General features: G+C 55.7%; 1 long non-coding RNA gene across 1 annotated transcript in view; it reads left to right on the plus strand.

The window, feature by feature from the left end:
- The first annotated feature begins 14,503 nt into the window (after window positions 1-14,503).
- LOC124507616 (uncharacterized) overlaps window positions 14,504-16,075 on the plus strand; it is a 156,930-nt gene continuing 155,358 nt past the window's right edge. The window contains exon 1 of the long non-coding RNA XR_006961052.1: window positions 14,504-14,706. This is a non-coding gene — a long non-coding RNA (uncharacterized LOC124507616). The remainder of the gene's footprint in view (window positions 14,707-16,075) is intronic.

Raw genomic sequence — 16,075 nt, forward strand, 5'->3', positions numbered from 1 at the left:
TCAGAAGGTCAGCTAAAGCTTATCTTTTACAATTTCCTATCTTCAGAAACTTTGAAAGGAAGGAGGAAAACTTCCCATTGAGATTAAGTCCTAATACTTCAATGTAAAATTTCTCATCTTAGGGGTGCCTTGCCGGCTCAGTCAGTAGAGCATAGGACCTTGATCTCAGGGTTGTAAATTTGAGCCCCCGATGGGTATAGAGATTACTTAAAAATAAAATCTGGCGCAGAGCCTGCTTTAGATGCTCTGTCCCTCCTCTCCCTTTCCCCCTCCCCCTGCTCATGCTTTCACCCTCAACAATAAATAACACTTAAAACATAAAGTAAACAAGATAAAAGCTGGGGCACCTGGGTGGCTCAGTCTGTTAAGCGTGCAGCTCTTGATCTGGGCTCAATTCATGATCTCATGTTCACTGGCTCAAGCCCCGTGCTGGGACTCTTTGAAAAGTGTATTGGAAAAGTTCCTGCTTTCAGCACGGGGCCTGCTTGGGATTCTCTCTCTGTCCTTCCATTCCCCCCACCCCCACCCCACCCCATCCCTCTCAAAAATAAATAAATAAACTTAAAAAATAATATCTTTAGAAAATAAATAAATAAAATTCCTCATCTTGCTCATACTGTGCAAAATAAAGTCTTTGAGAACAAAAGAATCTTGGGTAGAGTATGTCCGCTATATAATATATGTGCAGGTTCTAGGTGATAAATAAACAGATGGAAAGAGTGGATAAATACATTTGGAGAGTTCAATATTTTTAAAGAAAAGGTATATAAAGGAAAGCATACTTCTGAAACAGTAAATAATCCCTTATATTTGCTAGGTCTTATTTTTTTCATAAGCACACAACTAATATATTTTATTTTCATGATTAATATAAATCATTTACCTATTACACGTAATAAAGCTACCTATAACAGAAAACTTATGTATATGCTTAATATATGCATAATAAAATCTACAAGTGCAAATAAAAATATTCCCTTTACTTCTGAAGAGGCCAAAAGCTGTCCAAATGTGCCAATCCTCAAAAAACATTTTAATTAACTCACTTTTCTTTTTTTTTTTCAACGTTTATTTATTTTTGGGACAGAGAGAGACAGAGCATGAACGGGGGAGGGGCAGAGAGAGAGGGAGACACAGAATCGGAAACAGGCTCCAGGCTCTGATCCATCAGCCCAGAGCCTGACGCGGGGCTTGAACTCACGGACCGCGAGATCGTGACCTGGCTGAAGTCGGACGCTTAACCGACTGCGCCACCCAGGCGCCCCAATTAACTCACTTTTCTTATTTTACATCCAAAAATATTTTTTAACACAAAGTGAGAAATTATTTTTATGTATATAAGATCAATATTCTTGCTCTTCTCCAGGATCACTTCAACGACAATAAACCCTTTCTGTTGATAATAAACTTTTAATAGGACCTTTATACACCTTTTCCTGTAGAAAGCACAGATTTTCTTTGAAGGCAAAGAAAAATGCATGTAAATACAAAGGCTCAGAAATAACAAATGTCGTCACATTTTGTGCATTTTTGGGCTTAACATAAAACTGTAGTCTGCTTGTGTGTACCTATGATCACACTGATTTTTGTTCTCACTTAATGATCCACTAAAGCACAGCTCTGCATCTCTGTGTATATCTATTATCTATGCCACTTTCAATGATCACATATCCATCTTAGGGATGTAATGACATTTACTTATAAAAGCCATTATACGAGTTCTTCTTAATACATTGCTATTTTAAATAGTGCTGAGAAAAGCAAAATGTATGTCATTTATCTCTAGTGATTTCCTAAAGATATTTTAGTACAAATAAAATTGATGGGTAAAAGGAATACCTATTTTTTAAATGTGGTACTTACACCAAATTGTCTATTGGAAAGTCGAAAACAAACTTTAAGCGGCAGTATAAGCACCATCACTCTATTTTCACAAAGGTTGTAGATGGAAAATTGTATTTCAGTCCCTTTTTCACTTAAATTTCTTTTTTCCCAGGGACACTATATTTCCCTATGTCCACTGGTCCCTTGTAGATATGCAAAGAAATACTTTGCACGATTTCAAATTACAGGTTTTTGTTCGTTTTGATTTCAAAGACTTCCCTGTAAAACGAAGATAGATTCTGTTGTCTGATACAAATATGTTGTAAATATTTGCAAGTGCATTGTCTTTTATTTTAATAATATTATTTTCTGATAGAGGCTTTTAGTTTTTTATGTTGCTAAATCAATCTCCAGAATTCTTGATTTAAAAAAATATTTTTTAATATTTATTTATTTTTCGGAGACAGAGACACAGCGTGCAAGCAAGAGAGGGGCAGAGAGAGAGGGAGACACAGAATCTGAGCTGTCAGCACAGAGCCTGAAGCGGGGCTCGAACCCACAAAGCACGGATCATGACCTGGGCCAAAGTCAGATCGCTTAACCAACTGAGCCACCCAGGGGCCCCAATTTTTTTTTTTTGAGAGAGAGAAATAGAGAAATAGAGAGAGAGAGAGAGAGAGAGAGAGAGAGAGAGAGAGAGAGGCGCAACACAGAATCCCAAGCATGTTCCACATTGACAGCAGGGAGCCCATCGAAGGGCTTGAACCCACGAACACCTGAGATTATGACTTGAGCCGAAATCAAGAGTCAGAGGCTTAACTGAGCCACCCAGTCACCCCCCAAAAGTCTTGCTTTTCAAGTCATTCTTAGGATGGGTAAATAGGCATTTGTGGGATTTTTTTCTGTTACTTTTCTTATTTTGCATATTACAATTTTTAAATTGATATCCCATCTGGAACTTATTTTAGGGAGATAAAATGCTAACAAGTTTTCTCCAAATCGGCTGTTTCTCCACTACTTATGAATAATTCACCTTCTCCTACTAATATGAAATGTCACCAGTATCAAATTCAAAAGTCTTATGTATATTTGAGCGTTGGTCATGTTCTACTCTGCACCACTCCTTTATCTGTCTTTTCAGCTGTGTGTAAATGAATAATTTGTGGAAATTTCAGGTACATTTTGATATCTGGAAGGGCAAATCTACTTCCTATATAAAAACATAAGTTCTTAGGTTAATTCCAGTTCATTAGCATACAGTGTTCTATCAGTTTCAGATGTACAAGATAGTGAGCCCAAAAATTTCCTTAATGACATCACAAGAAGAGCATGTGTAGCTCAAAATTCTTAAAACCAGGATGCTTTCATTTGCTTTACCTAACACTGACAAATACAGGAAGGGTACACATTTTGAGAAAAAGGAGTCCTCCTATTCAGAGCCATCTTCCACTTCAAAATGTCCTTCCAAGGTCCCTCAGGAAATAGCACACACACCTAAGTGTACACAGACATAAACTGGATACTGGATTTTGTCCCAAGAATTTCTAGCCCAGAAGTTGATTACAGGAATTGTTTCTCCCATTATGCACTTTTCTATGAAGTTATGGTATGAAAATGAGTCCATTAAAAACAACATGTTGTCGACACTTAATTTCGTGTGTATTACTATTGAAATTTGGGTAAATCACGTCAAACTTGAGAGTCAAGTGGTCTATTCAGGAATTAACGAGTACGTGCCAGGGCAGCTGAAGACTTTGTATTTGCCGCTCACGCTGTCGGCCTGGTGCTAGACCACGTAGGGTTCCCACGACCGAGGGGCAGTGGGACCTCAGGAGGGAAGAGAACCCAGCCCCCCGAGGGAGGGCTCGGATGCACAGGTAGAGCTAGGCCAGGTGTGCTCTTCTCCCAGGTCCGTCCCACCTCCTCCCTGCCAGCCTCCAAGCCCCTATTACCTGTTCATCTTGTCTCTATCATCCACGCCATTTTCCGCGAAGAACAGAATCTGCTGCACTTGCGCTGCGTTGCCCACGCAGGCAGCCTTGTGGATCTTTCTGAGATCTCTGTCTTGGACATGGAAACCCAGCAGCAAGTTGTCAGTTGTACTGTTCTTCTGCCCAACGCCCCTGCCCTGCCTCTGCAAGCCAGAAGCGGAGCCCAAGGGCGACATGCCCTTCTCCCTCCCGAACCGCCAAATCCTCTTCATTGCGAAGCCTGCGGGCTCCACAGAGACTTCACCCCGCCCTCCCTTTCCACTGCCTCCCGAGCCCAACACTAGCGCCGGAGACAGGCCAAACCCGCCTGGCCACAACACCCCAGCAGTGAGGATCCGCGTTTGGGGAGCTGCCACTTCTCAGTAACCGGCAACAAGGGATCCCGCCAAACACAAACGCGCTTGCGCACTTCAGAAGAGGCAACCAGTGCGCATGCGCACAGAGGCCTAACTGTCAACGGTACCCACAGCTCCGACGCGCCCCTCGCCAGGCCCAGCGCGGGGCAGCGAACAGAGGGGAGGGGGCTCCGGTTGGGGGTGGGGCGGGGTCCAAAGCCACGGAACCTAGCGGGAGCCGGCACCTCTGCTCGCCACGCTCGGGACTCGCCTCGGCACCCTTCTCGCCCCACGCGCGCCTCCCGAGGGGCCCCTCCCCCGCGCCGCGGCCCAGGGTGCAGCCAGGCGGCCCTGCCTGGACCGCGGGAAGGGGTGGAGGTGGGGGCGTGAGGAGGGGATAGGGGCCGGGCCCGGGGCCGCGACGCGGGCGAAGCCTGGAGCCCGCTGCAGCCGCCACCGGATCCCGGGATGGGACAAGAGACTGCGGCGGAAGCCAGCATCTCCCAGCCTGGGGCTCCGGGGGCCGCGGAGCCAAAGCCGCCGCCGCCGCCACCGCCGCCGCCGCCGCTGTTGCCTCTGCTGCTGAGACCAGGCTGGAGATGGGTGAGTTGACACTGGCGTCCCGGGGGACCCGCGCCACAGCCCCTCCATCCAGGCACTCCTAGCCCTCCGCCTTGAACTCCGCGCTGCCGGCCTAACCCCCCCCCCCCCCCGCACGCCTTCAGGGCTCCCACAGCCCCCTCCCTCCCTGAGCATGACCCTAGGGGCGGGAGCGGGAACCCCGGGCCCGGGGGTTGGGGGCTTCGAGACAGGGAGGTGGGGGCCGGATGCCAGGGAGACTATTGGGCTCCCACTCCCGCGCCCAGGCCCAGCTGGGCACTGTGAACGGAAGGGAGGGGGCTCCGGTGGGGGGTGGGGCGGGGTCCGGAGCTGCCAAGCCAGGCTGGAGCCGGCACCTCTGCTCCCCACATTCTGGCCTGCCTTTGGCACCCCTCTCGCCCCACACGCCCCTCCCGGGGGGCCCCTTCCCCGCGCCGCGTCCCAGGGTGCAGCCTGGCCGCAGTGCCTGCACCGCGGGAAGGGGTGGAGGTGGGGCCAGGACGAGGGGCTATGGGCCGGGCGCGGGGCCGCGATGCCCGCGATGCCGGGCTCATGCCTCAGCCTCCGCCCGAGCCCGAGATGGGGTCAGAGGCTGCAGCAGACGCCAGCATCTCCCCGCCTGGGCTCGAGGACCGAGCAGCCATCGCCGCCACCGCCGCCGCCGCCGCTGTTGCCTGCGCTGCTGAGACCAGGCTGGAGATGGGTGAGTTGACCCTGGCATCCCAGGGAACCCGCTCCGCAGCCCCTCCATCCACGCCCTCCTCCTGGCCCTCCAACTCCATCTCTGCGCTCCGGGCATAACCACCCTCCCACGACGTCAGGGCTCCCACAGCCCACTCCCTCCCTGAGCGTGACCTTTGGGGTAGGAGTGGGAGCCCCGGGCCCGGGGGTTGGGGGCGTGGAGACAGAGAGGTGAGGGCCGGATGCCAGGGAGACTACTGGATGCCAGGGAGACTGTAGGGCCCCGGGCCTACAGGGGAACTGCGATCAAAGGGCAGGGGGCTCCGATAGGGGAATGGGGTGGGGTCCGGAGCCGGGGAGCCTGGCGGGAGCCGGCACCTCTTCTCGCCTAGCTCGGCCTCCCCTTGACACCGCTCTCGCCCCACACACCCTTCCTGGGGGGGGCCCTCCCCCGCGCCGCGTCCCAGGGTGCAGCTTTGGCGGCCCTGCCTGGAAGGCGGAAGGGGTGGAGGTGGGGGCGTGAGGCGGGGATGTGGGCCGGGCGCGGGGCCGCGAGGCCCGCGATGCCGGGCGCATGCCTCAGCCTCCGCCAGAGCCTGAAATGGGGTCAGAGGCTGCAGCAGACGCCAGCATCTGCCCGCTGGGGCCTTAAGGGCCGCGCAGCCATCCCTGCTGCCGCCGCCGCCGCTGTTGCCTGCGCTGCTGAGACCAGGCTGAAGATGGGTGAGTTGACCCTGACGTCCAGGGTGACCCTAGCCGCAGCCCCTCCATCCCCGCACTCCTGGCCCTCCGCCTCCATCTCTGGGCTCCCGGCACAACCCCTACCCCGCCAAGCCGTCAGGACTCCCACAGCCCCCTCCCTCCCTGAGCCTCACCCTATGGGCGGGAGTGGGAGCCCCAGGACCAGGGTTGGGGGCATAGAGACAAGGATGTGGGGGCGGGATTCCAGGGAGACTACTGGGCTCTGCCCCCCCCTCCCCCAACAGGCTGGCCCCAGGACCTTCCCAGGCCCTGGAGGGCAAAGCCTCATGCCTTAGATCCCCTCCCTAGGCCTGGGCAGGGGCAACCCCTAGGCGCTGGGCTCAAAAGGCTCTTTGTGAGCTGTGCCCCCCACTCCCCAAGCCTCCAGCGGGGTCCTGGAAAAGGGCGGGTGCAGAGGCTGGGACTGTGGCTGCTTGTCTGGACCAGGCGGAGGGGCGTGGGGAGAGCACCCCTAGTCCTTTCGTTGGGTTTGGGGCAGGGGGTGGGGGGCGCGTCCAGGCTCATGTGCTTTTCACTGCACTGCCCAGGGTGGGGAAGGGAACCTGGCTGGAGGAGGGCTCTATCAATATCTGCAAATAGTGGGTTCTGGAAGCTGGGTTGGGGAGGATAGCTTGGATGTAAGTCAGAATGGTGGCACCTGAGCTGGAGTGCCATGAGAAGCAGAGGTGGGTCTCAGCCAGCCCTAGTAGCTGGAGGTCACGTGACTCTCCTGGCTCTGGAAGACTCCCTAGAAGGCCTGTGGGCAGGAATACTACCCCAGAGAGACCCCTCCATGGCCCCCCAGAACTGGCACTGCCCCATTCACATAGCACTCCTTGCCACTCCTGGGACACCAGTCATGACCTGCCTTGATGGGGAGCTGTGGATACTGGCGGATCACCTCCCCGGGCAGGGCGGGTACTGAAGATCCAGGCCTCTGGGTGCTGAGGAGATAGGCACAGGGGCTTGGGAAAGTTTGGAAGAGTTTCTGCCAGTCCAGGGAAGAGAGAGAAGTTGCTGGAAGAGTTGGCTTGCTCAGCACTAAAGGGAAGAGCACTCTAGGTAGAGGGAATGGCTGGAGCAGAGGCTGTGAGATGTGAGCACCTGGTCGGGGTGGAGAGTTGTGGAAGGGGGGGCTGGTCAGGCACGGGAGTGACCCATGTGAACGAAGGGAAGAAGGGCCAGGTGGAGGTGAGGTGTCAGGCCATCCCAGCGAGCTGGCACAAGCAAGCTCCCAAGGACAGCGAGGAGCTGAAGGGGCGGCAGTGCTGCCATCTGGCTCAGCAGCCCCTCTGGAGTCTGCCCAGGGTCCCTGCTGTGGTCAGGGCTGCTTGGCCCACATCTGCCGGTGGCTGGACCACCCCAAGCAAGTCTGCTTTCTGAGTCTCAGTGTCCACATCTGTCAAACGGGGAGACTCCTCCACAGGGTTGTGGGGAGGTCTGCATGAGGTGATGAGTGTAGGGAGCCCAGCCCCTGAGAAGGCCTCGGAAAATCCTTGGCCGCTGTGCCAGTATGTGTACCTGGAAAATGGGGGCATTGATGTCAGCTGGTGGGCCAGGCTAACTTTACCCTGTGGCGATGAGGATCCTGTGAGGGCTGGATGTGACCCAGGGAAGCCAGGGCTGGGGGCCCTGCAAGTCCGTGTGATCACGCTATTCTGGAAGAAGAGAGAAGCAGTGGGTATCAGCCGGGGCAGGGTGGTCCTCCTTGTGCCCCTATGGGCACCTTAGCCATGGCATTCAACGGACCCTGCTGTGTTCCTCAAGGCCAAAGCCTCTTTGTTCTCCTTGCTGCACAATGCACCCCTTCCTCCTAGTCAGCCCTAGCCCTGCACATGGGGGGCCAGGGCTCCCTTCCAGAAGGTTCTTCAGACACTGAGACCAACAAACGCAATATCTTCCTGTGAGGGGCACTGTCATGGGCAGCCGGGTGGAGAGGACACAGACCTTAGCCCCAGGAGAATGGAATCTAGTTGGGCAGCAAAACCAGTTGGGCCTCCATGGTCTTGCGTAGCACTGTGCTGGCTGCTTAGCGGTGTGGGGGGGGGGGAGGGCCGGGGTTGTGGGGGGTGGGGGGCTGGGCGTTGCAATAATTGCACCTTGGGACAGTCAAGGGCAGAAGTTAAAAGCAAGGACTCCAGATTCAGTGGCCCAGGTTCAAATCTCAACTCTGCCACTTCTTGTGTGAACGTGGACTGGTGACTCTGCCTCTCTGTGCCTCTGTTTCCTTGCCTCTAAAATGGGAACGAGGCACACTAGTGCTATTTGAACAGCTTGGTTCAGTTTCTAGTGGGAATTTATGCCCCCTTTTCCAGAATGGGTCTCCCAGTTCACCCCTGCGTCCTGGAAGACTACACAGCCTGCTCCAGTAGGCGATCGTCTTCCTCTTGTGTGTGAGTCCCTATAGGCGGGGGCCTGCCTTTCTGTGTCCGTTGCTTGGGCAGGGGGCAATGGTGTGCTGGCAACAGGCCCTCTGGGAGAAAAAGGTACCTGATAAACAGCGTTGGCAGGTTTCCATGGTGTAAATCTTCCAGCAAGGCCCATTTGAGGCTTCCAACAGCTTAACCTTCTCGCAGTGGGAGCTGGTCCATGCCAGTTTTAGCACCCAGGCATTCAGTAGGTGCTTAATAAAGGATGGTTGAATAAGGAGAGAAGGCTCCAGAGACTTGGAGAGCTGTCAGGCCATACTGTAGCTGAGAGAGGGAGGCATCCGACAGGCTGAGGCCAGGACAAGAGACCACTCTGAATAAGTAACCCGTGGTGAGATGGAGGGCAGAGGGGAAGGAGGACTGGTGTCCTCCCTTCCTGGGAACCTCTGCACCTCTGACCCTGCGTCACTTCTGCTCTGGATCCTCTTGACCTTGGCCTGGTTTGGGCTGTCTGCACAGAATGACCTAACTGGATCCCAAGCATTAACCTGACAGAGCTCTGAGAAATGGTCCAGACGGGTCTCAAACGTCAGATTCTATTCCCTTGCTTATGCTGTTCCCTCTGCCTGAATGTCTGTTCCACCCACTTCTTCCTATGTGCCCTGAAACTCTGTCACCCTTCAAAAGCCTCCTCCACCCCAAATTCCACAGACCCTCCCCCCCTTCTGCTGTTTCTCTGGCCTTGCAGCCCCACTCGTGTGTACCCTGCCTGCCCATAAAAATATTAGTAGCTAACATTGCATCTGGACAACAACCTGTGATAGAGGTACTGGGATAATCCTTTTTGCAGATGGGGGAATGGAGGCTCTGTCTTGTTAACGACCACCCATCCTTTGCCTCTCGGCTTCAGCATCCGTTCGTTGTGCAGAGAGGCTCCTTGCTGTGGGCTGGGCAGAGCACCACTTCTCTTTCTTCAGTGTGTTTGCTGTGGCGTGTTCCACTAGGCCGTGAGTTCCCTATCCTATAGGAGCTTGAATGAATGAATGAATGAATGAATGAGTGAATGACTTTCAGCCCCAGGGAGCATCCCTGTTCTTTTACCCATTCCTCCTCCCTTTCCATCCCTGTGGGAGGAGACTGACCCTCCAGAGGGCAGCCTCACACCATGGAGGGATGGTCACAGGGACCCTGCTTAGCCACACCTGCCAGAAGGGAAGGGGAAGTGAGGCTTTGGGCGGGGCTGAAAGCAGGCATGGTAGAAGGGTAGTGGTCCGCCCTCCTGTGGTCTAGAGTGGGGCTGACATGGGCCCACAGCACTGCCTGTAACCCAGGAAGTTAACGGGGTCCCAAAATACGTTTTCTTGCACCGCCCCAAGTGGAAATTCCCCTGTTGGCCCACTTATTTTCGTTTTATCTAGAAAAATAAAGTTGGAAATAATCATTCACACACCCTAATTACTCCGTTGTTTTATGAATTTAGAGCCTGTTTGACTCTAGACTTTGGCTCCTGCTGAAGGAGGAATCCCCTGGGAGGGGCAGGGTGAGGTGCCAAGGCAGGAGGCCAGAGCCTGCTCTGACGCTGGGACCTCCTCGGCGTCTGACCTCCAGTTGCCCTCTCCTGGCAGGCTGGGAACTTCCCAGAAGCAGCAGCCCAGATGGGGGTCTAAGCAAGGGAGGGTGGCCAGAGGCAGTCTCCAGGATTCTGATTGACCGGGGCCCATAATGGATGACTTCCCAGGCTGTTCTACCCCACCTTGACCTCTGAGTCATAATTTGCTGCTATTTATCGAGCACTTACTATGTGCTGGGCGCTGGGCCAAGCACTTTGTCGGCATCATCTCAGCTACGCCTGCTAACTTCCCTTGAAGCAGGTACTATTATTCTCCCCATTTGGCAGTTTGAGGGTGCCTGGGGCCCGGGGCACAGGGCCGAGAAGTGGTGGGGCTGCGATTGTATCCAGCCTGTAGGATCCCCATAGCCCGATGGGGCCCCTTGGATAGGCCCCTCAGTCACTCAAAATGGAACGGTCTCTGAAGCCTGGATGCCCGAGACAACCACGTCACTGGTGTCCTGGCCTCCAGGCCACCCTCCTTGTGGCCCTGATTGCCACTCCCTTCTTCCCCATAGTCCTGGGGCTCTGTCTCTGGAAGCCCCGTGTAGCCTCACCTGGGCGGCTTGGGGAAAATACAGACTTCCCAGGCCCTGCCACACCCCGCTGAGTCAGAATCCCACTAGTGGTCAGTTCAGGCAGAGCCAGCTCTGGTCCCATCTGGAACTTGGAACAGCCCAGATCAGTCTCCAGTCTTTGAGCCAAGGCCCACAGGGTGTGGGTGATGGGTCCAAGGTCATACCTGCCAAAAGGACTAGAGCAGAGGCTGTGAGGCTCCTCCACCATGGCCGAGAGGTCCAGGGAATGGGTCAGAGGGATTCTGTCTGTGCGGGATGACCTCTTTCAGAGCCAATAAACCACAGTACCTGGCCCCAAAGGGCCCCCAGGCAAACCCCCTCTCAGAGGTGTCCAGGACTGCTGTGGGGCCTGGTGTGTTATTGCTGTCATGGAAGTTCGAGGCCATACCTGAGTAGGGGCAGTGGTCCTGCAGCCACCAGTGGGGTATGTAACAGACTCTGTGGTCTGCCTCCAGGCACTGGCATGTGGGGAGGGCAAAATGCACCAGCACCCCACCCAGACTAGAATCCAGGTGCTGGCTTCCCCCACACACACCTCCCCCACCCTCGCCCCACCCCGCCACTGGGCCTTTGCAGATGCTATCGCTCTGTCTGCAGTGGCCTTCCCCTCCTCTCCTGGCAGGTGCTGGCTCATCCTTTAAGACACCTCCAGGAAGCCCTGCCTGACTCCCACCCCAAGGGCCAGGCTGACCCACCGTGCCAGGATTTCCATCCAGCTGCTCCACAAGATGCTGAGAACCTGGAGGGCCTGGTCTGAGATGCCAGTGGAGTGGACAGGGAAAGCAGCTGTAAGGTGCAGCCCAGTTCAGGCGACTGTCCCTGCAGCCCAGAGAGGAGACCAGGCTGGGGAGCCTTGAGGCCAGATAGCTAGCCAAACGTGCCCATTTCACAGAGGGAACGTTGAAGGCCCGAGGTGCTTGGGACTGACCCAGAGCACCCTGGGGAGTGGTTGGTAGTCCCTTTGTGGCTTGTAAGAGGAGAGCCCAGGGCTATGTGGCCGTACCCCTCCCCCACTCCGGTCCCCAGCTGGAGCATTTGTCTGCAGGATCCAGGTCAGGTCTGAGGGGGATGGGAAGAAGCCCAGGAGAGCAAAGTCCCCAGGGCTCAGGTCTGCACTGGGTCTTCCCATGCGGAGGACAAAGCTCCTTAGAGAAAATGCTTGCTGTCCAAAAGCTGGCAGGAAATCCACATCGATAGCTCATTCCAGCAAGAAGGTGCACGGGAAAAAAAGCGTGTGAGAACTTAGGCCAAATGTTAGCCCCAGGGATGGTGGGTGATATTACCCTTCTTTCGCCGTGGTTTTCACATTTCCTAGGTTGTAGGTGAAACCTTTATAACCAGAAAAATGAAGTTACCATGTAAAGGAGAGAGGTCTAAGAAAAGGTGCCCTGAGACCAGCCAGCTCCCCATTCATGAGACTCTGGGGTCACCAAGTGTGAGTGGCTTCCAGAGGGACCCTGCCCCCGGGCCCATCCCCCAGAACAGGCGCGCCTGGGGCAGACAGCTTAGCCTGTGTGTCTCTCTTTCTCGGAATTTGGGTCAGAGAGAGTCCAGACCTGGGGCTACTGGGATGTAGCACGCCCAGAATTCCATTCAAACCTCTGCTGTCCTTCCTGTCCTGTGGGTTAGGCCTCAGGGCCCTCACCTTCCCACCTCCACCTGGAAAGCCACCCCACCCCACCCCACCCCAAGATGCCCTCTGCCCCTCCCAGCCAGAGGTGGCCCTAGGGCTATTTGCTTCACCTCCATCCGGGTGCCCAGGTGGGAGTGTAGCACTGTTGACTGCCTTCCTTACTGACTCTGGCTGCGAAGTGCCTTTCCAGGGGGTCCTCCTACAATGTAGTCAAGTTCGACCTCGTGGAAATGGTCTTTGGAATCACAGCTGAGCCTTGATCCTGGGTGAGGATTCGATGTCCGTCTCCCCCATATACCTAGTACAGAGCACCCATTCATTCGGTCAGCTGTCATTCAGCCAAGTGCCAGGGCCCAGGCTAGGTGCCAGGGCACAGCTCTGCTGACTTGAGGGTGTGACGTGTCTGTGTTTTTGAGCACATCACCTGCACGCACACACAGCGTGAGCATCTCTGTCATATGTGAACTCTGGTCTTTGAGGCTGTGACAGTGTGTAATCCTGCCGGGACTCCGGGCACACCTGGTTAATTCATTCTGCAAGTGCTTAACAGACACCCACTAAGGAAGTACCAGGCTCTGACCCCAAAGAAAAATGACCCAAGGTCTCTGTCCTCGGGAAGTGCCATCTTGGGGGCTGTTGCCATGCGGACTGGTGGGGGCAGAAGCCAGCAGGGCTGGGGGTGGTCAGAAACGTGGGCCTGGAGACACAGGGAAGAGTGGGGAAGAGTGTTCCTGCCCAGCTGTGAGTATGATCTCCAGTATCCCCTTCAGCCCAGTGACCTGGGGCCTGGGACAGGCCTCCCCAGCTATTTTCATGCCCTAAAGCAGCCCTGAGGGCCGACGGAACTGGAGCTTCAGGTGGTGACCTGTGGGCTCCGACTGCTGGGGGCTGGGAGAGAATACAGGGAATGAAAATGAAGCATGTGGGCTGGAGAACCTGCCTGGGCTGCAGACCTTTCTGAGAGGCGAACTTGGGGACCAGGCACCAGAACACAGCACCTGGAAAGTAGAACCCCGTGATCCAGACCAGAGAAGCGGGATCACGGAACTCAGAGGAGGAAGATGGAGCAGCAGACCTAGAATGTGGGCCTTGTAGAACCTGGAACACTCAAGTCAGCCAGAAGCTGGGAGATCCAGTCTGTGCCCCCGATGGTCAGTGGGGGAAACTGAGGTCCGGCAGGAACGGGGAGGTCTTGAGCATTGGTGAGCTGCAGTGGCACGCACGTGGTCTCTGCTGAGCCAGGACCTCTCCACAGCTCGCTGCTGCCTGACCTGGGGCGAGTCCTGTCCCCTCTCCAAACCTCAGTTTCCCCCTCTGTGAAATGGTCACGTGATGGTGAGACAAGATGGAGCACTTCACCTGGTGCTCAGGCTCTCCCGGCAAGCTTAGTGGCATTGCTAAGGCCTGGACCCTGGCCACTTGACTCCTGAATGACTCTGTCCCCTTGTGGTGATGGTCTGGTCACTGCTGTTCCTTTCTCTTCTTTCTCACACTCAGTGGGACATTTGGGCACTTGCGGCCCTTTTCCGGAATGCTCTCGGGATCTAGCAGAGGGAAAAGACTAATCAGAGGAGCAAGAACAGACTGGCGGCTCCATATGAAGGAGCAGGCCCCGGTGCCTACAGCCCTGCATGGTGCCCTGTGCCATTTGGTGAATGCTTCTTGAGTGTCCCCCGGTGGAGACAGTCGGGTCCTGAGCCGAGGGCGCCATGGCCCCTCGAAGGCAGGGGTGGGCAGAGTTGGATTGGGAAGGGAAAAGAGAAAGGGCTCTATGTTCCAGCTCCACAGAGGCTCCCCAGGCGCACCTGCTCCAGGCCACCTCTCCTGAAGGAGGTGGAAGACCTTGCTTGGGCTCCCAGAGAGCCGGAGCTGTAGGATCTGGGCCAGGAGCAGCCTGGTCACTTCCCCAGATCCCCGTGAGGCGGTGTTACCAGCCCCCGCTTTTCTGCCTCCAAGAGAGTAGGATTCCAGAGATGGGGGCGGGGGGGCAGAACCAGGATCCCAGCCCATCCTTTGAGCCAGCAGCAGCCGGGCATAGTGCCAGGCACTGATGGGGTGAACCAGGGGCGAACTGAGCACCCAGGGGTGAACTGAGATCCCTTCCTGTTTCCCCTCCTTCCTTGCCGGGTCTCCTCCGGACCATCAGCCATCCTGCTCAGAGCGCTTTGAAGGCTGGAGCCCTTCCCCGTGTCTCCGCTCTCCACCACTTCCCTCCCATTGTGGGGGACCCGTCGAGTTCCTGTCCATGAGCCACCTCATCGGGGTGTGCCTTGCCCAGGCAGGACTAGACTTTTTCCAACCCCAGACCAGTTGTGAGAGCCCAGCAGCACTGACTGCAGCTGCAGGTGTGTGGATTTGGGGGCGGAGGGGGGCTGTCGTCAGCACCTCCTTTGCATCAGGCTCTGTGCTGGGGCCCCAGGAGAGTTGCTCAGCACCGTCCAGTGTAGGGTGAGGAGCCCTGCGGGGCAGGCCAGGGGTGAGGCAGCTCAGTCCTTCCTCAGTCTGGGGGAATTGCAGTTCAGCTGAGCCTACCTTGGCAGGGAGTGAAAGATTACACAGAAACTTGGAGCCTCCTAGAGGATTTGGACTTTATCCTGGGAGCAGGTGTTCCAAGCTGAGAGGGACAACATCAGATGTGGCTTTGCTAGGCTCGTGGGGCTCAAGCCAGGAACCCCTTCCCTGGCAAGGCTGCTGCTGATGTCCAGGTGAGCGTGGATGGTGGCACAGGCAGTGTGGGACAGTGGCACAGGGGGCCGGGTGGGACGACGAGTACCTGGGCATTGAAGCGATGTGCCTGGCAATGGGGAGCTCGAGGTCAGCGAGAAGCCAGATTCAGGATGACTGCCGGGCTCCTGGCCTGGGAGACTGGGTGGATGGTCACGTCTCGGGTTATCAGCTCAGGTTTCCGGAACCACAATTTGAGCAAGTTCTTTGTGCCTGGTTTTGCGGCAGAGGGTCCCAGGCAGGATGGGAGCCAACTCTGAGCCCAGGCCTCTGCCCTCTAGCTTGGCCCAGACCCTGCCGGGTCTGCTCGTCTCTCTCCCTTCACCCTACAGCACTTTAGCCTCTTGAGTGCACGGCTGCACCTCGCAACTGTCCCTCTACACATGGGGGAGCGCCACTCCACTCCTGCTACCTGGGTACACGGGGACCGCCTTCTGCACTGGCTCACCGCCGACCCTGTGCATTGATGTGTCTCATCCTCTCGCTGTGCAAGGGCATTTCCCCCAGGCCACAAGGCGCAGCTCCTGTAACAAAGCCTCTCTGCACTATAGCTTGAATCTGTCACCCTCCTGGCCCTGTGCTAGAGCAGGCTCCAAGAGGACAGAAGAGGGCTGGGGCACACCCTCCCCTCCCCTCCCCCACCTCAGGCCTGTGGGCTAGAGATGGAGCTGAAGCTCCGTGCTGAAGTGGCCCTTTGTACATTGTCCCCCTGGAGGATGGGGGAGCCTGGTGGGAGGGGCTGGCACTGCCCGACACCATGTGCTGATCTCAGGGGCACTGAGGATCCAGGTGGGGAGTGCGGGAAGTGGGGGGGGGGGCTCACTGGGCCTGGGATCAGGGGAGAACACCGTGCCATGTATGGGCTCGCACTGACCGGGCCTGCCGCCCCACACTAGAGGGTACTTGTCACTCAGAGTCTGTCATCACTTCTCAGGCAAAGTGTGTCATCACGCACCAGTTGTTTAGGGAGCGTCTGCTCCTGGCCAGGCT

The sequence above is a fragment of the Lynx rufus genome, unplaced genomic scaffold (assembly GCF_022079265.1).
Source record: "Lynx rufus isolate CCGP_SWC_20201006 ecotype Redwood Valley unplaced genomic scaffold, mLynRuf1.p SCAF_12, whole genome shotgun sequence".
Classification (NCBI taxonomy): Eukaryota; Metazoa; Chordata; class Mammalia; order Carnivora; family Felidae; genus Lynx; species Lynx rufus.